The 24,587-nt window shown below is 42.8% G+C and overlaps 2 protein-coding genes across 5 annotated transcripts in view; one reads left to right on the forward strand and one right to left on the reverse strand.

Moving 5' to 3' along the window:
* The window catches only part of clcn5b (chloride channel, voltage-sensitive 5b), a 110,664-nt gene that overhangs the window by 6,952 nt on the left and 79,125 nt on the right, over positions 1-24,587 (forward strand). The gene's annotated exons all lie outside the window — the stretch shown is intronic.
* LOC132398123 (uncharacterized) overlaps positions 1,205-24,587 on the reverse strand; it is a 39,404-nt gene continuing 16,021 nt past the window's right edge. The window contains exons 2-4 of one of the 2 annotated variants that reach the window (XM_059977140.1): positions 12,512-12,607; positions 11,741-11,952; positions 1,205-2,301 (exon numbers count right to left, since the gene is read on the reverse strand). The gene's annotated coding sequence lies outside the window, so the exon portion shown is untranslated. Of the gene's footprint in view, positions 2,302-11,730; positions 11,953-12,511; positions 12,608-24,587 lie in introns of those variants that run through there. The other variant, XR_009513555.1, reaches the window with a different exon arrangement.

A 24,587-nucleotide genomic window follows, 5' to 3' on the forward strand; every position in this document is an offset into this window, starting at 1 on the left:
GATTGAGTTTCTCAAATATGTTCAGGAAGGTTTCCTTAATCAATACATAGAGGTCCCAAATGGAGAGAGTGCAATACTAGATATCCTATGAAGGAAAGAACCGAGCAGGTAACAGAAGTTCATGTACAGAAACATTTTGCATCTAGTGATCATAATGCCATTAGTTTCAAGGTAATTATAGAAAAGGATAGGTCTGGTCTGCAGCTTGAGATTCTAAAGTGGAGAGACACAATTTTGATGGCATCAGACATGTGGATTGAGACAGGTGATTGTCTGCCAAAGGTGTACTTGGCAAGTGGAATGCTTTAAGGAGTGAAATTTTGAGAGTACAGAGTTAGAACATAGAAACATAGAAAACCTACAGCACAATACAGGCCCTTCGGCCCACAAAGCTGTGCCAAACGTGTCCTTACCTGAGAAATTACCTTGGGTTACCCATAGCTCTCTATTTTTCTGAGTTCCATACACCTGTTAAAAGACTCTATCGTATCCACCTTCACCACGATCACTGGCAGCCCATTCCACACACTCACGACTTTCTGCTTAAAAAAAAACAACTTACCCCTGATATCTCCTCTGTACCTACTTCCAAGCATCTTAAAACGGTGCTCTCTCATGCTAGCAATTTCAGCCCTGGGGAAAAAACCTCTGACTATCCACATGATCAATGCCTCTCATCATCTTATATACCTCTATTAGGTCACCTCTCATCGTCCGTCGCTCCAAGGAATAAAAGCCAAGTTCATTCAACCTATTCTTATAAGACATGCTCCCCAATCAAGGCAACATCCTTGTAAACATCTGCACCTTTTCTATGGTTTCCACATCTTTCCTATAATGAGGCGACCAGAACTGAGCACAGTACTCCAAGGGGTCTGACCAGGGTCTTATATAGCTGCAACATTACCTCTCAGCTCCTAAACTCAATCCCATGATTGATGAAGGCCAATGCACCATATGCTTTCTTAACCACAGAGTCAACCTGTGCAACAACCTTAAGTATCCTATGGACTCGGACCCCAAGATCCCTCTGATCTTCCACACTGCCAAGAGTCTTACCATTAATACTACTCTGCCATCATATTTGACCTTCCAAAATGAGCTACCTCACACTTATCTGAGTTTGTATGTTCTTGTCAGAATAAAAGGCTAGGATAGCAGATTTATTGAACTTTGATTTTTGAGAGATATTGAGGCCCGTTAAGAAGAAGATGGTCCATAGCAGATATAGCTAGGAAGAAGAAATAAAGAACTTGAGTATAAGAATTGCAAAAGAATGCTTAAAAAGAAGTCAGGAGGGCTAAAAAGAAGACATGAGATTGCTCCAGCAGACAAGGTGAAGGAGAATCCTAAGGGCTTCTACAGATATATTAGAGCAAGAGAATAGCAAGGGACAAAATTGTTTCCTCTGGAAGATCAGTGTGGTCATCTATGCATGGAGACAGAAAGAGATGAGGGAAATCTTAAATGGATTTTTTTTCATCTGTATTTACTTGGGTGATGAACACTTGAGTCTACAGAAATAAGACAAAATCAGAATCAAGTTTAATATCACCGGCGTATGTTGTAAAATTTATTGTTTTGCTGCACCAATACATTGCAATACAGGATTAAAAACCTATTAATTGCCAAAAGAAATATTTATTAAAAATAAATCAGAGAGAAAAAAATAGTGAGGTGGTGTTCATGGATTCATTGTTCATTTAGATATCTGCTGGCAAAGGGGAAGAAGTTGTTCCTGAAACATTGTTGGTGTGTCTTCAGCTCCTGTAAACCTCGTTGATGGTAGGAATGAGAAGAGGGTGTGTCCTGGTTGATGGGAGTTCTTAATGATGGCTGCAGCCTTTTTAAGGCATTGCTGTTTGAAGGTGTAGAGAAGCAGTGGAGAGGCTACTGCTCATGATGGAGCTAGCAGAGTTCTCAAATTCCTGCAGCTTTTTCTGATCCTGTGCAGTAGCCCCTCCATACCAGGGATGCAATCAGTTAGTATGCTCTCCACGGTTCAGCTGTAGAAATTTGTGAGCGTCTTTGGTGATGTACTAATCCTTCTCAAACTATAAAGGCACAGTAATGCCTTCTATATAATAGCATCATTATGTTGGGCCCAGGACCGACCTTCAGAGATGCTGAACCAGGAACTTGAAGCTGCTGATCTTTTGATGTTTCCTTAACTTCTTCTTTCTGAACTCTACAATCAGTTCTTTGGTCTTACTGATGTTGAGTGCAAGGTTGTTGTTGTGACACCACTCAACCAGCTGATCTTCCTTGCTTCTGTACGCCTACTCATCACCATCTGAAATTCTGTCAACAATAGTTTAAATAGTTGGGATGTAATGTTAAAATTGTACAAGGCATCGGTGAGGCCAAATTTGGAGTATTGTGTACAGTTCTGGTCATTGAGTTATAGGAAAGATGTCAACAAAATAGAGAGTACAGAGAAGATTTACTAGAATGTTACCTGGGTTTCAGCACCTAAGTTACAGAGAAAGGTGGGAACAAGTTAGGTCTCTATTCTTTGGAGCGTAGAAGGTTGAGGGGGGGCTTAATAGAGGTATTTAAAATTATGAGGGGGATAGATAGAGTTGACATGGACAGGCTTTTTCCATTGAGAGTAGGGGAGATTCAAACAAGAGGACATGAGTTGAGAGTTAAGGGGCAAAAGTTTAGGGGTAACACAAGGGAGGACTTCTTTACTCAGAGAGTGATAGCTATGTGGAACAAGCTTCCAGTAGAAGTGGAAGAGGCAGGTTTGATATTGTCATTTAAAAAAAAATTGGATAGGTATATGGACAGGAAAGGAATGGAGAGTTATGGGCTGAGTGCAGGTGAGTGGGACTAGGTGAGAGTAAGCATTCGGCGCGATCTAGAAGGGCCAAGATGACCTGTTTCCATGCTGTAATTGTTACATGGTTATATAGTTGTGTTGTTGGCAAATTTATAGCTGGTGTTTGAGCTATGCCTAGCAAGACAATCTTGGATGTAAAGAGAGTAGAGCAGTGGGTTAAGAATACCTCCCTGAGGTGTGCCAGTGTTGATTGTCAGTGAGGAAGAGATGTTTACAATGATTAGTGGTCTTACTAGGGGAACTTTCTTCTGCAAAAGAATGCATAAAATGCTATTTAAAATTATTAAACCAATTGCCATGCATGTAATTTATTTGGCTTTTGTGATTCCAAGACATCTTGGCCTTTGAATTTCCTGGTTGTGTTTGAAAAGCTGGTATGTAAGATATCAGGGAAGCTCAGGGACTTTACAACTGAGATGAAAATAGAAATCATTACGGGTACATTGTATCAGGTACATTGATAAACTTGAATTTCCAGTTTTAATATTGCATTTTCTGAATTACAGGACTAAGAAATACCATAATTCATTAGTATGGTGTTCAAGTAGTTCCAAGTACTTATAAAACAAACAATATTAGTGGAGGTAGAGCTTTAGGATTGTCAGCATCCTTTCTTTTACCGATCAGATTAGCTGATATTTACTGAATTAGTCTCAGTTTTTTTAGAATAATATACTGTGTTGGTCAAGATATTGCAGCAGTCCTCAAATGCAAAAAGATAGTTACCCTGTGCCGGTGAATATGTAGTCCACTCTGTTTCACCAAAGGCTTCTGGAAAGTATTCAGTATCTAGTATATAATGCAATGTAGTGATGTGCTATACACAGCGCTGAAATAATGACACGCAGTCGGTAAGTTGTTTCATGACTAGTTTATTCAAACTTCGCGGCACTGGCATTTAATCCCTAGAGCGGAAATGACGTCAGAGGTGCATTACCAAAGTTTCCCCCTGTGCGCTGGCTATTTGTGAGCTGGTTCGCCTGTGCAGAAAGTGAGTCGCCACATAACCTCCCCCCCCGAACCGGTGATACACCCTTCAATGTCCACAGTCTGGATCAGCCTCTGTTTGGGAGGTCTGTCTCTGCGCCGCAGTGCCTGAACCTCGACCGGCTGCGCCAAGTCCAGATGGGCTGGTTTGAGTCGGTCCACCATGAAAACCTCCTCTTTCCTCCCAATGTCCAGAGCGTACGTGGACCCATTGTTGTTGATCACCTTGAACTGCCCCTCATACGGCTGCTGTAGAGGTGCCCGGTGTCTGCCCCTTTGTACAAACACAAACTTACAGTTCTGCAGGTGTTTGGGTCGGGGTCTGTCAGTGCTGTGAAGTTGGTATGGGGGCCAGGTTGCTGAGCCTCTCGCGTAGTCTGTCCAGGACTGCTACGGGTTCTTCCTCTTGACCCCTTGGGGCTGGTATGAACTCTCCTGGGACGGCCGGGGGTGCGCCATACACCAACTCAGCCGATGAGGCGTGCAGATCCTCTTTGGGCGCTGTGCGAATTCCAAGCAGGACCCAGGGAAGCTCGTCCACCCAGTTAGGTCCTCTCAGGTGGGCCACGAGAGCCGACTTCAAGTGACGGTGGAAGCGTTCCACTAGTCCGTTCGACTGTGGGTGGTAGGCAGTAGTGTGGTGTAGCTGTGTTCCCAACAGGCTGGCCACAACCGACCACAGGCTGGAGGTGAACTGGGCGCCTCTGTCGGAGGTAATGTGGGCCAGTACCCCGAAGCGTGCTACCCAGGTTGTGATCAGTGCTCGGGTGCAAGAATCAGCAGATGTGTTGGTGAGCGAGACCGCCTCTGGCCACCTTGTGAACCGGTCTACCATAGTTAGGAGGTACCACGCTCCTCGGGACACTGGTGGCGGGCCCATGATATCCACATGAATGTGGTCGAACCGCCGGTGGGGCTTTAGTGTGCCGCTGCACCTTGGCTGTTTGGCACTGCGCGCACATTCTGGCCCATTCACTGACCTGCTTGTGAAGTTCGTGCCATGCAAACTTGCTGGAGACCAGCTTGATGGTTGTCTTGATAGATGGGTGCACCAAACCGTGTATGGAGTCGAAAACCCGCCGCCTCCAGGCTGTCGGGACGATGGGGCGAGGTTGGCCGGTAGCCACGTCGCACAGGAGGGTCCTATCACCTGGGCCTACGAGAAAGACCTGCAGCTGCAAACCCAAGACTGCAGTCCTGTAGCTGGGCATCTCTGTTATATGTTATATCTCGTCATCTGCCTGCTGCGCCTCCACCAGTGCTGCATAGTCCACCCCCAGGGACAGGGCCTGGACAGCTGGTCTGAAGAGTGCGTCCGTCACGACGTTGTCCTTTCCCGAGACATGCTGGATGTCCGTCATGTACTTGGAGATGTAGGACAGATGTCGCTGCTGGCGAGCCGACCAGGGATCGGACACCTTCGTAAACGCGAAGGTCAATGGTTTGTGGTCTGTGAACGCGCCTTCTAAGAAGTACCTGAAATGCCGGATTGCCAGATACAGTGTCAACAGCTGCCGGTTGAAAGCACTGTACTTGAGTTCGGGTGGTCGTAGGTGCTTGCTGTAGAACGCCAGGGGTTGCCAGCGCCCCTTGATGAGCTGTTCCAGCACCCCACCAACTGCTGTGTCGGATGCGTCCACCGTGAGTGCAGTCGGAACATCCGCTCTGGGGTGCACCAGCATTGCAGCATCTGCCAAGGCTTCCTTGGCTTTGACGAAAGCAGCCATGGCTGCCTTGTCCCAAGTAATGTCCTTGCCTTTACCCGACAACAGGGTGTACAAAGGGCGTATGATATGGGCTGCTGAGGGGAGGAAATGGTGGTAGAAGTTCACCATACCAATGAACTCCTGCAGGCCTTTGACCGCGTTGGGCCGGGCAAAGTTGTGGATCGTGTCTACCTTGGAGGGCAGAGGTGTTGCTCCGTCTTTGATAATCTTGTGGCCCAGGAAGTCGATGGTATCGAGACCAAACTGGCATTTGGCCGGGTTGATTGCGAGGCCGAAATCACTTAGGTGGGAGTAGAGCTGGCGGAGCTGGGACAGATGCTCCTGACGACTACTGCTGGCTATAAGGATGTCGTCCAAATAGATGAATGCAAAGTCCAGGTCGCATCCCACCGCGTCCATTAGCCACTGGAACGTCTGTGTGGCATTCTTCAGGCCAAATGGCATTTGGAGGAACTCGAACAGGCTGAACAGGGTGATAAGTGCCGTTTTGGGGATGTCTTCAGGGTGCACCGGGATTTGATGGTATCCCCAGACGAGGTCTACTTTGGAAAATATTCTTGCCCCATGCAGGTTTTCTGCAAAGTCCTGTATGTGTGGCACGGGGTAGCGGTCTGGAGTTGTAGCCTCGTTCAGTCTGCGGTAGTCGCTGCATGGTCTCCAACCCCCAGCTGCTTTGGGCACCATGTGCAGGGGGGAGGCCCATCGGCTGTCAGACCTCTGTACGATCCCCAATTCCTCCATCCTCTTGAACTCTTCCTTTGCCAGGCGGAGCTTTTCCGGGGGGATCCTTTGTGCGCGGGCGTGGAGGGGTGGTCCCTTGTTCGGGATGTGGTGCTGAACCCCGTGTCTGGGCATGGCTGCCGTGAACTGAGGTGCCAGAATCGATGGAAAGTCCGCCAGGATTCTGGTGAATTCGTTGTCCGAAAGCGTGATGGAGTCCAAGTGTGGGGCTGGCAACTTGGCTTCACCCAGGGAGAACGTCTGGAAAGTCTCGGCATGTACCAGTCTTTTCCCTTGCAAGTTGACCAGCAGGCTGTGAGCTCGCAAGAAGTCCGCCCCCAGGAGTGGTTGGGCCACCGTGGCCAGTGTAAAGTCCCATGTGAACCGGCTGGCGCCGAACTGCAGCTGCACTGTGCGGGTGCCGTAGGTCCGTATCATGCTGCCGTTTGCAGCCCTCAGGGTGGGTCCTGGCTTCTTGTTGCGGGTGTCGTACCCCTTCGGGGGCAAGACGCTGATTTCCGCTCCGGTGTCGACCAAGAAGCGACGTCCCGACTGTTTGTCCCAGACATACAAGAGGCTGTCCTGGTGGCCAGCCGCCATAGTCATTAGCGGCAGCTGGCCCTGGCACGGCGGGCTTTTGTGCCCCACCGCTGGTGGTAGAAACACCACTGTTCACTGGCCTCCTCTCTCCTGCCTCTGTGTTGTGTGCGCCCCCCCCGGGCCTGGTTTGGTCTGCTGTTGGGCGCGTGGCCTGGTAATCTGACTGACGGACTCCACGCTCTCCCTCTTGGCTTTCCACAGCACGTCTGCCCGGGCTGCCACCTTCCGGGGGTCGCTGAAATCTGCGTCGGCCAGCAGCAGATGTATGTCCTCGGGCAGTTGCTCTAGAAACGCTTGCTTGAACATGAGGCAGGGCTTGTGTCCGTCAGCCAGGGCCAGCATCTCGTTCATCAATGCTGACGGCAGTCTGTCTCCCAAACTGTCCAGGTGAAGCAGGCGGGCACCCCGCTCATGCCGTGAGAGGCCAAAGGTCTCAATGAGCAGCGCTTTGAATGCTTCATATTTGCCTACTTCCGGGGGCGACTGTATGAAATCCGCAACCTGGGTGGCCGTCTCTTGGTCAAGGGCGCTCACCACATGATAGTAACACGTGGAATCAGAAGATAACTACCGAATCTGGAACTGGGCTTTTGCTTGACTAAACCACACGCATGGTTGCAGCGTCCAGAAAGTCGGCAGTTTTAGCGAAACTGCGTGAACAGATGAAGAGTCGGTCATTTTTGGTCCAAATCCCGTTTGGACCGTTGGGGTCACCAAAGTAGCGATGTGCTACATACAGCGCTGAAATAACGACACGCAGTCGGCAAGTCATTTTGAGACTTGTTTATTCAAACTTCGCGGCGCTGGCATTTAATCCCTAGCGCCCGCCCTCTCCGGGCGGAAATGACGTCAGAGGTGCATTACCAAAGTCTCCCCCCACGCGCTGGCTATTTGTGAGCCGGTTCGCCTGCGCAGAAAGTGGGTCGCCACAGAAGCTTAGTGTTTATATAATTGCAGTCTTCACATAGCTTGATGTAGCCACACACAAAGGTCACTATCTTTACAATGAACATTGTATCCTTGCATACTTCTGAACTGGGTCCCTTCCCGTCACTTTCCTTCACGCTGAACGTAGCCTTGAATTGAACACATTCTCCTTCAATTCCATTCATTTTTTCCAAATCACTAAGATGTGGCTATGGAATCTGCTTGGTCTCTAGCTATGAGAAGTTGCATGTGCAAGCTTTGTCTCCTTGGCTGCATAGATTAAATACCGATGTCCATTAACTTCCACAGGAACTTTGAAAACATCATTTCCCATTCTGCTTCCATTCTATTCCATTTTCTCAGCTGCTCCGGCTTTGCTTTGGTAATAAGACTTTACATTTCATTGCCTTTAAGATCATAAACTTAAGAGATTCTGAAGAATATCTGGACTGATGAAGAGTCTTAGCCTGAAACATTGAATGTTTATTACCCTCCATAGATGCTGCCTTATTTGCGGAGTTCTTCTAATGTTGTCTTTAAGGTGTCTTTTTTTTTAAATTCTGGCTTTCCCATTACAATAGTTAAAAGGGCTCTCAACTGTCCCTCTCCTCTTTTTCCTGTACTTTTATTATCAACATCTCAGATTCAGATTCAGTTTATTGTCATTTAGAAACCAAGGCAATTAAAAAATGAGACAACGTTCTCCGGAATGATATCACAAAAAACGCACACGACAAAACAGACCAGACAAGAAAAACCACATAACATTTGGTAATCCCCAGTCCAGAGTCTGGAGAGGCTGCTGAGTATCAATATTGCGCTACCATCTTAGCACGTTCCCCGGAAAGGAACTCTAAACCCATCAGACAAAACAAGTCTACCCAGACACACCAAGTCAAGAGACCAGCACTACCACCCAACAAACCAAAAACCTAAACAAGACCATGTAGTTATAGCTAACATTTAGTTGCAACAGTGCAGACAATACCGTAATTGATAAAAGACTGACAAAAATCACAAAATTATAACATTTAGTTACAACAGTGCAGACAATACCATAATTGATAAAAGACTAACTGACAAAGACCACATGATTTAACATATAGGTCCAACAGTACAAAGCAATACCATAATCTGATAAAGAGCAGTCCATGGCACGGTAAAAAAAAAAGTCTCTAAGTCCCGACAGCCCATCATCTCATGCAGTCGGTAGAAGGAAGAAAAACTCTTCCTGCCATGAACTTCCAGCGCCGCAACCTTGCTGATACAGCCTCCTGGAAGCACCCAACCACAGCCAACTCTGAGTCCATCCGAAAACTTTGAGCCTCCGACCAGCCCTCCGACACCGAGCACCATCTCTGCCGAGCGCTTCGACCCCGGCCGCCAAGCAACATGCAAAGTCGATCTCTTTGAATCGGAACAAGAATTAAGAGCTCATCACAGTCCCCACCAGCCTTAATATTTCAATAGATCATCCTCCATAATTCCAGTGGCATCCTACCATTAAATTCATTTGATGAAAAATGCAACATTTTCTCTTTTACAGTACACAAAACAAAATAGAAAGGGCAGCCTTAGTGACTCCATGTTTGATTAGAAAGCAAAATGGAGACACAAAGAGACTGCAGATGCTGGAATCTGGAGCTAGAGATTCTAGGGAAACTCAACAGGTCAGGCAGAAATAATAGGCCAAAATGGACTGTTGTCATTTCAGGTCAAAGTGCTTCATCTGGGCTGAAAGGTAGAGGGGAGGGAGCCAGTATAAGATGGTAGAGAAAAAGAGCGGAACAAGAGTTATCACATGATGGGCTAATCCAGATTTAATAGCAATGGTTGATAGGCAGATGGGGAAGGGGAGAGTGGGAATGATGCCTGGAGCTGAGAAGAAATAGGTGAAAGTGGATGAAGATGATGCAATCTTATAGGAGAGGAAGGTGGAGCATGGAATGGAGTGAGGGTGGAGGGAAACCAGTGGGAAGTGTGTGTCATGGGCAAATAAAAAAGATAGAGGAGGGGAAAAAGGAATGATGATAGGAGCTAGGTAAATCTGGAGTGGAGAGAAAAGGGACAGGAGGGAACAGTTACCAGAAATTGGAGAATTCAGTGTTCATATCACCAGTGGAATATTAGGTGTTGCTTCTCTACTTTACTCCAGGGAAATTCAGACAACCACATCGGATTCCATTGGAGGTGGTTGTTGCACTCAAAATAGAGCTTGTCAACTTTATCAACTTCACCTCCAACTTCCACCCTACCTTATTTACTTGGCCTATCTCTGACCTCCCTTCCTTTTCTTGGTCTCTCTGTCTATAACTCAGGAAACAGCTTATTAACTGACATCTACTAAAACCGATTGACTCCCACAGCATTGTTGACCACACCTCCACACACTCTGGCACTTTCAAGGATGCCATTTCTTTTTTGCAGTTCCACTGTCTATGTTACGTTTGCTCTCTAGATGAGGTCTTCCTCTCCCTCTTCAGGACATCTAAGATGAGTTCCTTTTAAAGAAAATGGTGATTTCACACCCCCACCCCCCACCACCATCCACCCTTGCACACATCTACTCTATTTCAGACAGTACTGCCCTTCCACCAAGACTTTCCCCACCCCTAACCAGAAAAAGGTTAGAGTTCCTTTGGTCTTTGCCTGCCATCCTGTCAGCCTACACACTCAGCATATCATTCTTTGCAACTTAATGGATCTCACCACCAGTCTTTATATCCCTTTTCTGATTTCAACAGGGATCACTTCCTGGTCCACTCATCCCTCCCTCCGCTCCCCCTGTAAATGCCACCTGTTTAACACCTGCTCCTATGCTTCCGCCTTCATCAAGTAGTGGCTGGACATAAACTAGAGGGACAGGTCTTCTTATTCCACTTGGGAAGCCTACAAACTGGCAGCATGAACATTGAATTCATGACCTTGTGGTTACTGCTGTCTTACCCCTCTGCCACCCCACCTCATTTTTTTCTCTCCCCTCCTGATCTACATAGCCCCCATCACCACGACTCTTTCTCCTCTTCCACCTATCAATCTGTCCATCACTCTCACACTCCTTTCTCTGGTAACCCTTGCCAACTACTCTCCTCTACCCTCTCCACCACTCTCTCTTTATTCCATATTTCACCTTCCTCTTCTATTACTTTTAGCCTTTCCACCTATCTCTTCCTTATTTCTATCCTCTTTCCTCCCCGTCATCCTACCAAACCTCTCCTCTACCCCATGTTCATGTGGATCCACACATATCACCTGTCAGCTCCTGTTCCACCCCTACCCTCCACCTTTTTATACAGATATTTCTCCTCTAATACGCAGTCCACATGAAGCATCTCAGTCCAAAATGTGGACTGTTTATTTTTCTGTGTAGATGCTGTCTCAATCCCTCAGTTCCTCTAGGATCCATGTGTTGATGAAAGCTTCTAGTTTCCTATAAAAAAATTGGACTGTTATACTTGAATACAGTTTGTAGAGCAGTTCTATCTAGTTATGGATTTCTTACCCAGACCCCAATTTAGAGAGCATATCCAAGTGTATTTGTGCAGTATTCTGAGGTCTTCTGATCTAAACTGAATTGATATGTGTTCTCCTCCAATCTTCTTTGTAAAAGATGTACTCTGGTCTGCCCAACAGCATTATCTGCAAATGAGTACTAAGACTGGCACATTCTCAGGCGGCATATCTTGAAGGACACAGTGAAGCTTAGTTCAGTCATAGGAGACGGCCCAGTATTGTATTCTTACCCCAATATACTGATGCAATGGGGCCTGAGTTATGATTGAAACTAACAAATCGGTGCGTGTTAACATGATGTGAATAGTGTAAGCAAACGTAGTGAAATGCTTGCTACTTGAAATAGATAATTTTCTCTATTGTCCATGTTATCAATAAAATATTCTTTTGGCAGGGAATAAATGTAAAATTATATTAGTACCTGATTGAAAACTGTAGTTCTGTGCAAAATATACAAAGCGAAGCTTACACTTGTTAACACTCCTGACATCAGTTTAGATTTTGATTGCAATCACTTGTGCACACCACTTCCTTTGCAAGCTGGTGGTTTTCTTTTCCTCTTCTTCAGTAGCTGCTGTCTGAAGCAGTATAAGTTTGGGCATTCTGTTCATTTGTTGAAGGATGACTAGTACCCTGTTAAATTGTAACGTAATTGCTTCAGGATTATGACAATTCCGGGAGATCATTTGATTATTGTATAGTAAATTGAATCTCTGCGTACAAGATCCTAAAATGTAATAGTTTCATTTCCTGGTTATAGCAGTCTAGCACACCAGCTTTGAGGTGGCAGTGTGTACTTGCAGGATGGTTTGCTGTACAGTAGATTTCAGCTAATTGAGACACATTGGGACCAGTGCATTTTGGCCCAATTAAGTGGCTACCCCAGTTTGCCAAAGTTTCATGGAAATAGTTAATAAAGCATAAAAAAGACAAACTATGATTTAACTGAGTAACATATTATGTGTTTAAATGAATTATAGAACAAACTAAAACACTACCAAAACTACTACAGTACTGTAAAACTATGCATTAGTTCTTAATAGATATTGACAGGATATGCTTTTGATTGTCTGTAAATGAACAAAATAAGTGCAGATTCTAAGTGCAGATAATGGACTGCCTTCAAATAATGCTTTCAATGATTGCATCCCCCAAATCTTAACACTTTAACATTCGAGATTATTGCTAATACCTTCAAATTCTTTGTAGTTCCTAATGTTGAAGTGCTGAAATCGTTTCATTTTCACCTCCCGCCATTTCTGGTGTCTGCAAGCCTAAATGCTTGAAACTGTAATGAGCAAAACAGTTTTGAATTTTCTTACTGCTTATTACAAAAATCACTTTTTTGAACGTAAGCACACACAAATGATGCTATTTAAAAACTGTTTGCTGTAAGCATGGCATGGTGTCTAACAGCCACATGAGTTCACACAACTGATGCTAGTTAGAAATTGTTCAGCAACAGTCTCCTGTCCCATTAAATGGCATAGTGTCCCAAATAAGCGAAGGGAATCCAGTGCTTTCTCAATTTGTTATTGTTCTTTAAGTGTTGCCCAATTAACTAGAATCCACTGTATTTCCAGACTTGTAGAAAATGAGTTCATTGATCATCCACCTTTTGAATGAATAATATTAACTACATAGCTTGAAGAAGTCAACAAGTATAAATTAATCACAGTTTGAGGAACTACATGAGAAAATGGAGAAGGAAAATTACATAGAAGTTCTGTTCTCTGAGAATATGGTCCTGACAATTTTACTGCAGAAGCCATAAAGATCTGGGAGTAATTTATTTTGTTACTTTGTTCTAGAAAATTTTCTTCTCTTGCCTTTTCCATTCAAAGTTCTCAACTCAAAACAGTAAGTACACCTTGGTTGATGGATCAGTTAGTCATTTTCTTTGTGTGAACTAATAAATACATTACAAAGCATTAGGGATTTTGATCATGAAGTGAGCAATACACAATGGGGAAATCTGTGCTCAGAAGTGGAAATTCTCCACTTGATAACAATACTTCATGAGAAGTACTCCTTTGATTGGTAAATGTCTTACTCTACCTGTGGTCATGGAAGGAGCTAAATAACTACAAGTCATTTTCATAAACAGATAGCTAATGTCCAGATTTATGATCTAAAGCATATATTTTAGACAAAAATGAAAATCAAACTGATTTGGAGCTTTACATTGTATATGTGTCACTGTTATTTTGGACTCTAGAATTGACCCGAAGATTGGTTTCTCTTAACCACTTTGAAGTTGAGCACTTCCATGTCCAAAGTACTGTTTAAATTGTGGCAAAGTACTTTTACAGTCAAATGTTGCCAAAACATTTCTTTGTTGTTTAATTAAAACTGAGTTTAATGTTAAAGCTTGTAACAAGGTAAGTTTCCTTTGTGAACACTAAATTAAAGTAACTCTATAATTTTCTGCTAAATTATTTTTGCTTGTAAAGGGATCTCTCATAAGGTGAAGGATTCTTGTGTTTAATCAGTTGACTTTTTGAACTCTTGTAAATAATTTGATCAATTTAGCACCTGATATTGATCTTGGGATGGTGTTAGGGGTTGTTGGATAGAGTGTGGGTAGAGAACAGGTCTGTAGAATGAGATTTGTTAAATCGGAATACAAGAGACAAAATCAATGAATTTGAAATCAATGCTTTGCAGTAATTTTGAGATGCAGGTTAAACAGCCCCTATCTACAACAATGTCACCACAGAGAGTCACAGTTCTGTACAGTATCAAGCTTTAATGGAAGCAATCCAATATATTTTGCCTTTCATTACTTCCTCCTTAAAATGTTACTTTTTTTTGTAATTGGTAGATTCTGTAGTGGGAAGTAGCTTAGCAAAACCAGATTTGAAATACAATGTAAAGCTCCAAATCAGTTTGATTTTCATTTTTGTCTAAAATATATGCTTTAGATCATAAATCTGGACATTAGCTATCTGTTTATGAAAATGACTTGTAGTTATTTAGCTCCTTCCATGACCACAGGTAGAGTAAGACATTTACCAATCAAAGGAGTACTTCTCATGAAGTATTGTTATCAAGTGGAGAATTTCCAATTCTGAGCACAGATTTCCTCCCTGCATATTGCTCACTTCATGATCAAAATCTCTAATGCTTTGTAATGTATTTAATATAATATATATATAGTGAATAAACAGGCAATGATTAGTTTTTCTTACCAATATTAAGGTTGGTTACTCTGAATAAAAACTGAATTTTGTTGAGGTGCAATAACCACAGCAACTTACCAATATTTTATGGCTATTGATAACAGTTATTAGGCATTAACTTATTTTCATTTTGTTTGTGTTTCCTCTTTTGAAGACATGATTTTTTTTTAGTAATTGATGGAATGTATGGGAGAAGCACCGCTTTAGAATTGGTGGATCACTACATTAGTTAGCTTCCAAAAGTAAAATTTAAACCACCTTCAAGGAACATTTTGTCCTCAATGTAAGCATTTTCTATCAGCTTTTCTTGAATAGTGTACTCAGATGAGGGTCATGCATCTGTGACTAATGCTACATTAAAGTAATTAAGCTCTGTTTCAGCTAAACCTGGACTACATGACCTATATTGTTTGTTTCTCACTAATAGCTTGATAAAGTTAAGAGTTGCAATATGCTAATTCAGATATATTGTTGGCCAAATGCTTGTCTAAAGCATATTGTAGAATGCCAAGCAACACACACGAAATGCTGGTTGAACACAGCAGGCCAGGCAGCAGGAGAAGTACAGTTGACACTTCGGGCTGTGACCCTTTGGCAGGACTGGAGAAAAAAATGCTGAGGAGTAGATTTGAAAGGTGGGGTGGGGGGGAAGGGAAATGCCAGGCCTGAGAAGGGGAAGGGGAGATCTGAATTGAAAGGAGAAGACCAGAGGGGGAGAGATGAAGCCAAGAGCTGAAAAGTTGATTGGCAAATGAGATACAGAGCTGGAGAAGGGGAAGGATCATGGGACGGGAGGCCTAGGGAGAAAGCAAGGGGGAGGGGAGCACCAGAGGGAGATGGAGAGCAGGCAAGGCATGATTGTGAGAGGGGCAGAGAGAGAAAAAAAGAGGGGATGAAGGGGGGGGATAAATAAATAAGGGATGGGATAAGAAGGGGAGGAGGGGCATTAACGGAAGTTAGAGAAGTCAATGTTCATGCCATCAGGTTGGAGGCTACCCAGATGAAATGTAAGGTGTTGTTCCTCCAACCTGAGTGTGGCTTCACCTTGACAGTAGAGGAGGCCGTGATTAGACATATCAGAATGGGACATGGAATTAAAATGTGTGGCCACTGGGAGATCCTGCTTTCTCTGGTGGACAGAGCGCAGGTGTTCAGCAAAATGGTCTCCCAGTCTGTGTCGGGTCTCACCAATATATAAAAGGCCACACCGGGAGCACGGGACGCAGTGTACCACACCAGCCAACTCACAGGTGAAGTGTCGCCTCACCTGGAAGGACTGTCTGGGGCCCTGAATGGTGGTGAGGGAGGAAGTGTAAGGGCAGGTGTAGCACTTGTTCTGCTTACAAAGATAAGTGCCGGGAGGGAGATTGGTGGGAACGGATTGGGGGGGGGGGGGGGGGAACGAATGGACAAGGGAGTCACGAAGGGACTCCGCTGCATCTGCTTTCAGGATGAGGCTTTTCATTCCAGGACAAAGGAGATGTCTTCCTTTTTTAAACAAAGGGGCTTCCCTTCCTCCACCATCAACTCTGCTCTCAAACACATCTCTCCCATGTCACGCACATCTGCCTTCATTCCATCCTCCTGCCACCCCACTCAGGATAGAGTTCCCCTTGTCCTCACCTAACCACCCAAACAAACTCCGGCTTCAACATATAATTCTCTGTAACTTCTGCCACCTCCAACAGGATCCCACTACTAAGCACATCTTTCCCTCCCCCCATCTTTTTGCTTTCTGCAGGGAACGCTCCCTACGCGACTTCCTTGTCCATTTGTGCCCCCCCATCCTTTCCCACAGATCTCCCTCCCGGCACTTATCCTTGTAAGCGGAACAAGTGCTACACCTGCCCTTACACTTCCTCCCTCACCACCATTCAGGGCCCCAGACAGTCCTTCCAGGTGAGGCGACACTTCACCTGTGAGTTGGCTGGTTTGATATACTGCATCCGGTGCTCCCGGTGTGGCCTTTTATATGTTGGTGAGACCCGCCACAGACTGGGAGACCGTTTCACTAAACACCTACGCTCTGTCTGCCAGAGAAAGCAGGATCTCCCAGTGGCCACACATTTTAATTCCACGTACCATTCCCATTCTGATATGTCTATTGATGGCCTCCTCTACTGTCAAGATGAAGCCACGCTCAGTTTGCAGGAACAACACCTTATATTTAATCTGGGTAGCCTCCAACCTGATGACATGAACATTGATTTCTCTAACTTCTGTTAATGCCCCTCCTCCCCTTCTTACCCCATTCCCTATTTATTTATTTATCTATCTATCTATCTATCTATTTATTATCCCCCCCACCTCCTTTTTCCCCCTTTTTTCTCTCTCTGCCCCTCTCACAATCACTCCTTGCCTGCTCTCCATCTCCCTCTGGTGCTCCCCTCCCCCTTTCTTTATCCCTGGGCCTCCCGTCCCATGATCCCTTCCCTTCTCCAGCTCTGTATCCCTTTTGCCAATCAACTTTCCAGCTCTTGGCTTCACCCCTCTCCCTCCTGTCTTCTCCTATCATTTTGGATCTCCCCCTCCCACTTTCAGATCTCTTACTATCTTTTCTTTCAGTTAGTCCTGACGAAGGGTCTCGACCCGAAACATCAACTATACTTCTTCCTACAGATGCTGCCTGGCCTGCTGCGTTCCACCAGCATTTTGTGTGTGTTGCTTGAATTTCCAGCATCTGCAGATTTCCTCGTGTTTGTAGAATGCCAGTTTGTGGAGTGATCTAAGTAGTTGCTCATTACTTCTCAAGTTGCCTCTCCTATTGATTGGTTCAAATTTTTTATTCAAAATTGTAGCTTTTGGTTCTTGAATATTTTAACATATCCAAAATTAAATTAGATGCATTTTACACGTTTAGGATGTGATATTCAGTTTCAAAAATTCTGCTGATGCAACTGTTACTCCAGATTAACATCCATTTTAAAAAAGTACTTAGCTCTCTGGGAATTTTGCTGAGTAGCAAAATATTTTTGTGCAGCTTTTTAATATGACCTAAACTCTACAGTCCTTGTCTGTGTAAATGAGCAACATCTGGTGAACCCTGCAGAAGCTTGTTCGGATTAATGACAATGGGAAATCAATACAAAAAGTTGAGGCACTAACCATAAAAGTAGTAACAGAAACGTGGCATAAAGCGGAAGATGCTGGAAATGTTCATTACATAGAGTCATACTGATAAGTTTTGGGAGGAAGGGGAAAAATAATCCCTCTTCAACCTGCTATTTTAGTTAGCAAGAGTTAAAATTAGTAACAAAGTACTAACCAGCCCGGTCAAGACAAAGTATCAGTAATGGTAAATAATTTCAAGGCCAACACATAATTTCAGCCAGACAATCAAAAAGTGAAGTCTTAATTTCAACCAATGATATTATGTAAGACAAGCAAGAAAGTACAGAGGAGATTTACAAAGGTGTTGGAACTGGAGGGATTATGTTATGAAGAGAGTTTGAGCAGGTTGGGATCTTGTTATGTGGAGCGTAAGAAAATGAAGTGTGATCCTATAGTGTATAAAATTAAAAGGGACATAGGGTGAATGTATACAGTCCTATTTTCCAGTTTTGAGAAATCAAGAACTAGAGGGCATAGGTTTAAGGTAAGAGGATAATAGGAACTGAGGGTGAAATTTATCTCTATTCTATTTCAGTATTTCATTTCAAAGTTCCTTCATCAAAACAGGGAAAGTTTTTTTTAAGTTGTAGAGAGAATAGGAGAGAGCTGGAAGGACAAAAGGAAATGCCCTGAAAGAATAAGGCCAAGGTTGTCTAAGTGATCCCAATGTTTTATGGAGCCATGGAATTAATAGCTTCATGAGGACAATTAGAAAAACAAACAAATAGATAAAAGATGTGAAATGCAGGTCTGATCTGTTTCTGAAATCAAATGGAGAGTACTAGAAGCGCTCAGCAGGTTGGACACTGACTGTGGATAGACAGAAATTGAGAATGTTGAAGGTGGGTAACATTACAGCAGAACAAACACTGCAACTTTTTTATTCTAAGCTTGTACTTGGAATTTCTCATCCTAGCGTCATTCAGCAAATCTTTTCTGCACTCTCAAGTGCTTTCACTTCCTTCTTAAAGTAGAGATCTGTATTGAGCACATTTTCCAGTTGTTGGCCTAACTAATGTTAACATCAGTCTGATCAGTGCTGTCATCCTACATACCTTTATTTATGAATCTTAGTTCTCAGACTGATACAAAAGCTAGCTACTTGACATAGTGAAATTCAGCATTGAATGCAAGAGGCTGGAACATTCTTGATGTGAGATGAGGTACTGACCCACGAGTTTAGATGGGCTTCATTGGGACAGTGCCGGTCAATGTGAAAGGTGATACCCTCTAAAACTTGATGAGCATGCTGTAATATGTAAGTATTAGGAAAGAAAGAGAAGATTATTGCCTACTGATTGATAACAATAGAATGTTGCCTGTGAATAAGAAAGGATATGACTAATGGAGAGGGGAAAAGCAAAAGCCATATGAATTAGTGTAGGAAAGGTTTCATGATATTACAGAACTCTAAATAGTGGAATGTGAAAAATATAGAATAGAGACAAACGTATGAAATGAGTGGCAGTAAAGATAATTACAATCCTGAAGGAGTTCAATGTTCCTCATTTAACATAACAGGAAGGGGCAAAAAGTGGAAGATTTTATACTGTGGAAAGTATCTTTCTGACTCAGTATGTATTGTCCAGCAAAGAAAGTACTGCTAGAAAAAAGGAAATGGTCTACAGCAGAAAATCAGCATGTGTGAATTTCTGGACTTTAGTGATCATAATGGTTTCCTGGAATTGATACCAGACAAAAGGAGACCATTTGGCTTATTAAGCCTTTGCTGATTCTCATAGAGGAACTACATCAAACCCATGCATCATGCTATTTCCCTGTAACTTTACATTTTATCCTACTCCCAAGAATTTTTGAATGATGGGAAAAGAATTGATAAGCACTCTTAATTAATCTTAGTAAAGCATTCTCCCTTGTAATCCTGTTATATCTTTGGCCAAATGTTTAAATCTGTCCCCTCCTTGTACCATCTGTCAATGGAAATAACATGCCTCTACTTAAGCTATCTGTAGTCATGATCCCGTATACTTTATCAGCCTAACCTTCTGTGCTCTAAGGAATACGGGGTAGCCTTTTTTTTTTTACTAATTTTGCATCTGGTATCTCTCATTCGTGGCATCATTCAATAAATCATGCAGTTCCCCTTGTAACATGTGACACATATAAGCTTTGTGTCACCAGAGTTTTGGAAACATTACCCCGCAAGCGTATGATCGGCATTATGTATGTACAAATAAAGCAATAGTGCTGAATATTACTGTCCACTGCCTTCCAATCTGGGGCAATCTTTAAGCCACTTCTTACACATTAATTCCATGCATCTTAATTTTGTTGTCCAACCTTTTCAAAATTCCAAGCAGACCACTTCTAGTGTGTTTCTTTCATTAATCTTTTTAATCACCTTTTTAGAAGTTTACAATAGGTTACACAATCAATCTTTGCCTTTTACAAATCTATGCTTGATAACCTTGATCAATTCAAACCTCTCCAATTGCCTTATTAACTTTTTGTTTTGAAGCTTCCCCCTCAACTGCAGTTGAAGTGACTGGTTTGGCATGTCCTAGCACCCTTTTTAGAACAAGTGCATATTGCTGCCCACTTCACCTTTTCTAGTACTAACTTCTTTACAGTGTTCAAACCCCCACTCCCCGCCTCCCCTCTCTCCACTCTCTCTTCAACATCACCACTACCTCTTTCTATTGAAATTCTGGCAGCATATCCTTTTTTTAAAAAAAGTACAAAATACTCAATTTAGTATTCCTGCTAGGCTTTCTGACCCTATGCGTGGATAATTCTCTTTACCTCTCTTCATACCCAAATTTAAATACTTTAATACTTAAATACTTAATAAATTAAGACCTTTGAACTTATTTTACATTAACTGTAATTGATTTCTTGTTTTTTTTTTCTTTGCTTATATTTTCCTTTTTACTTTCACTATGAGGTTAATATACTCCTTCATAATCTCTTTTTATCTTCATTGTTACTCGTGGACCTTCGTCTTGCATTCTTGCTGCCTTGTGGAATGTATCTGGCCAATACCTGAAATAAGTTTCTTTAAAGATGGCGGGTGGTTGTTATAGTTTTGCTTTATGAATACCTTGTTCCCTTTTATCTTTGCCAGGTCCCTTTTCTTCTCATTGACCTTTCGCCATTTTAGGTTCATTTCCACTTCTAATTTCTCTTTTTCCTTCATGAGTATCATTGTTCCTCAGATATTTTCCCATTAAATATGGTGCAGTTAGCTTGTAGCTCAAAACTGAACATAACAATACTTCCTTAACAATTGAGTCAGAAGCACAATGATTGAGGGAGTCTCCTTGAATACATTTAAGATAGATTGCTCCTCTGCACTTTATCCAATATATTGATTGGAACAATGTTAATTGAAATCACCTAGTATCACCACTTTGCAGCTGTTGCAGTTTTCTCTAATTTTCAGATATATTTTTCTCTCTTGCTCTGCTTCTATCCTAGATGAAGATTAAAAAATCATCTGCATTCTGCATTGAATGTCTGTCCTAGTGGGCACGTATTCTTTAATTAGGTTAGGAATAGCTGTTAGGAAGATAAAGAACAGGGCCATCTTGCTCACCCAAGTTTAGATGACAAAAGGATTAATCTCCAGGTTATTAAAAAGAATGAAGGCAAAACTTCCGATTCTGAAGTAGCCCCAGAATCATGTCTTGGTAGACAGCCAAATGTGGACCATCTTCCATTTTGCTGTTGATTGTGTCAAAAGCCTTTTATCATCAGTGAAGGACTTGCGATATACTTCACAGAAACAGGCCCTTCAGCCTATCAAGTCCACACAGACCATCAAGTATGCATTTACCATAAGCCTGTTTTATTCTCCTTGTGCTTCCATCATCTTCACCAAATTTTACCACTCATTTGCACATTAGCAGCAATTTACAGTAGCTAATTAACTTTCATACCTGTATGCAGGAGGAAAGTAGAGAAACTGGGGAAATCCAAACCCACAAGGAAAGCAGGCAAGCTTTGCTAGAAATCAGGATTGAACCTGTGTTGCTAATTTTGTTCTTGACATAGTTTGTGTATGTGGCAAGCAATGAAGATCATATCTCTGTCAGATGCTCTAAAATAGCACTAATATTCCAGCAGGAATTCCTTGTCAAGAGGAAGAAATCAGTTTAAAAGGACATGAGTTGCAATCTTCTCTATTGTTTTGCCTTGATGATTTCTGGACTATGTTAAGTCCTTTATTAAATACTATTACAATATTGACATTCTCAATTTGCCTGGACTTGTTACACTGTACCAGATATGGAAATACTTTAGAGCTTCTGTAGCAAAAGTTTCTTCTTCCAGAGAGCTGGGAGTACATTCAAAAGTGACATCTATGATAATTGACTTAAGTTTCAAAGTTATCTTTAATATGTTAGGCTTTGCTTTCTTTAATTGCTATCAAATGTCACGTCTCTCCAATTACACGCCCACCGATGCCCAGTTGGAATTTCACAAGACCAGACCTCGCCACAGCCTTGGTCAAAATGTGGTCCAAAGAGTTAAATTCTGGAATCAAATTGAGAATGAGAGTCCCTGATATAAAGACCTAAAGAGTCATAGAAAAGTACAGCACAGAAACAGGTCCTTTGGCCTATCTAGTCTGTCCTGAATCATTTAAACTGCCTACTCCCATCGAACTGCACCATACATACCCCTATCATTCATGTACCTATTCCAACTTCTCTTAAACAGTGAAATTGAGCTTGCATTCATCACTTGGGCTGGCAGCCCATTCCACACTCTCAGGACCCTCAGAGTGAAGAAGTTTCCCCTCGTGTTCCCCTTAAATTTTTTACCTTAACTCATGACCTTTAGTTGTAGTCCCAGCCAGCCTCAGTAGAAAAAGCCTGATGCATTTACCCTATCTATATTCCTCATAATTTTGTATACCTCTACTAAATCTGCTCTCAAAGTTCAAAAGGTTCAAAGGTTCATTTACTATTGAAGTATACAACTCTATCATTCTTCTTTTATTCAATCTTTTACATTCCAAGGAATAGAAATCCTAACCTATTCGATCTTTCCTCATAACTCAGGCCCCTCAGTCCCAGCAACATACTTGAAAATTTTCTCTGTACCCTTACAACCTTACTTACATCTTTCCTGTAGGTAGATAACCAAAATTGCACACAAATTAGGCCTCACTGTTGACTTGTATAACCAACATAACATTCCATCTCCTGTGCTTTGATTTATGAAGGTCAATGTACCAAAAGCTTTCTTTACAACCCTGTCTACCAGTGCCACCGCTTTCAATGAATTATAGGCCTATATTCCCAGATTCTTTTGTTTTACCACTCTCCTTGGTGTACTGCCGTTCACTGTATAGGACCTATCCTGGTTGGTCTTACCGAGGAGTGCAACACCTCATACTTGCCTGCGTTAAATTTGATCTGCCAATTTTCAGCCCATTTTTTTTTCTAGGTAGTCCAGATCCCACTGCAAGCTCTGATAGTGGTCTGCTCTGTGCACTACACTCTCAATCTTGGTGTCATCCACAAATTTGCTGATCCAGTTAACCACATTATCATCCAGATCATTGATATAGATGACAAACAACAATGGACCCAGCTCCAATCCCTGCAGCAGTCCCAATAGTCACAGGCCTCCATTAAGAGAGGCAACCATCTACTACTGCTCTCTGGCTTCTCCCACAAAGCCAATGATGAATTCAATTTACTATCTTGTCTTGAATGCCGAGTGACTGAACCTTCTTGACCAATGTCCCTTGCAGGACCTTATCAAATGCCTTGCTAAAGTCCATGTAGACCACATCCATTGCTTTGCCTTCATCCACTTTCCTGGTAACTTCCTTGAAAAACCCTATAAGATTGCTTAGACATGACGTACCATGCACAAAGTCATGCTGACTATCCCTAATCAGTTCGTGTCTATCCAAGTACTCATATCCGATGCCTTAGAACACATCTCAATAACTTTCCGCAATAACCATTTGCAGTAATCCTACATAAATCCTACATTTTATCCTCTCCACATTTCCAGTAACATCATCCCCACCCCCCCCCCCCCAACATTCTGTCATTCATTTACACATAAGGGATAACTTGCAGTGGCCAATTAACTTGCCAAACCATAGGTCAATGGATTGTAGGAGGAAACTTGAGCACTTGGAGGGAATATATGTGCTATTGCACCTTCACAAAAACAGATTGAATCTAGACTGTTACTAACTGTATCACTGCTACACATTTAGGCATAGACTGATATATGACAAGTTGTGAGATTTGCATCAGAGAAATGCCCTAAGAGTGACCATTTCCAATAAGAGAATCCTCTGTATAACACTCACTGTTGAAATTCAATGTCATTAATATTGCTAACTGTCAACATCCTGGCAGTCACAGTTAACCAAAAACTCGGTTGAGCCAGTGACACAATTGCTGCAACTACAAAAGTAGATGGGAGGTTGCATGTCCTCTATTTCCCAATATTTAAAAACCTTTCCACCTTTTTTAAGTCCCATTCAGAGCATAATGCTATAACCTCTTTCTGCCTGGACGATTGCAGCTTCAATAACTGAACACTTATTCAAGAAAAAAAACACCCAGTCAATTGGCTTCACATCCTCCAGCTTAACCATTCATTCCCTATTCCACTGGAAAACTGAGACTGCAGTGTGTAGCATGCATAAAAGGCACTCATTACTTTCCCTGGCCAATCCAGCATTTCCTTCCAACGTCCTGATGAAGGGTCTCGGCCTGAAACATTGACCATACACTTTTCCATAGATGCTGCCTGGCCTGCTGAATTCCTCCAGCATTTTGTGTGATTTCCTTCTTAAAGTCTGCCATGAAGATACTAGGTATATGGAAAAAGCATCACATTACATACAGCCCCAAGTTACACAGCACCCTAATTTGGAAAATTTTGAGTATAGATTTATGAGCATAGTCCAGCTGTCTTCAGCCACCTCAGAAAGTAGAGATGTTGCTGAACTTTTCTGATTGTGTAGGCTGTGTTCTG

Source organism: Hypanus sabinus, chromosome 8, assembly GCF_030144855.1.
Source record: "Hypanus sabinus isolate sHypSab1 chromosome 8, sHypSab1.hap1, whole genome shotgun sequence".
NCBI lineage: Eukaryota > Metazoa > Chordata > Chondrichthyes > Myliobatiformes > Dasyatidae > Hypanus > Hypanus sabinus.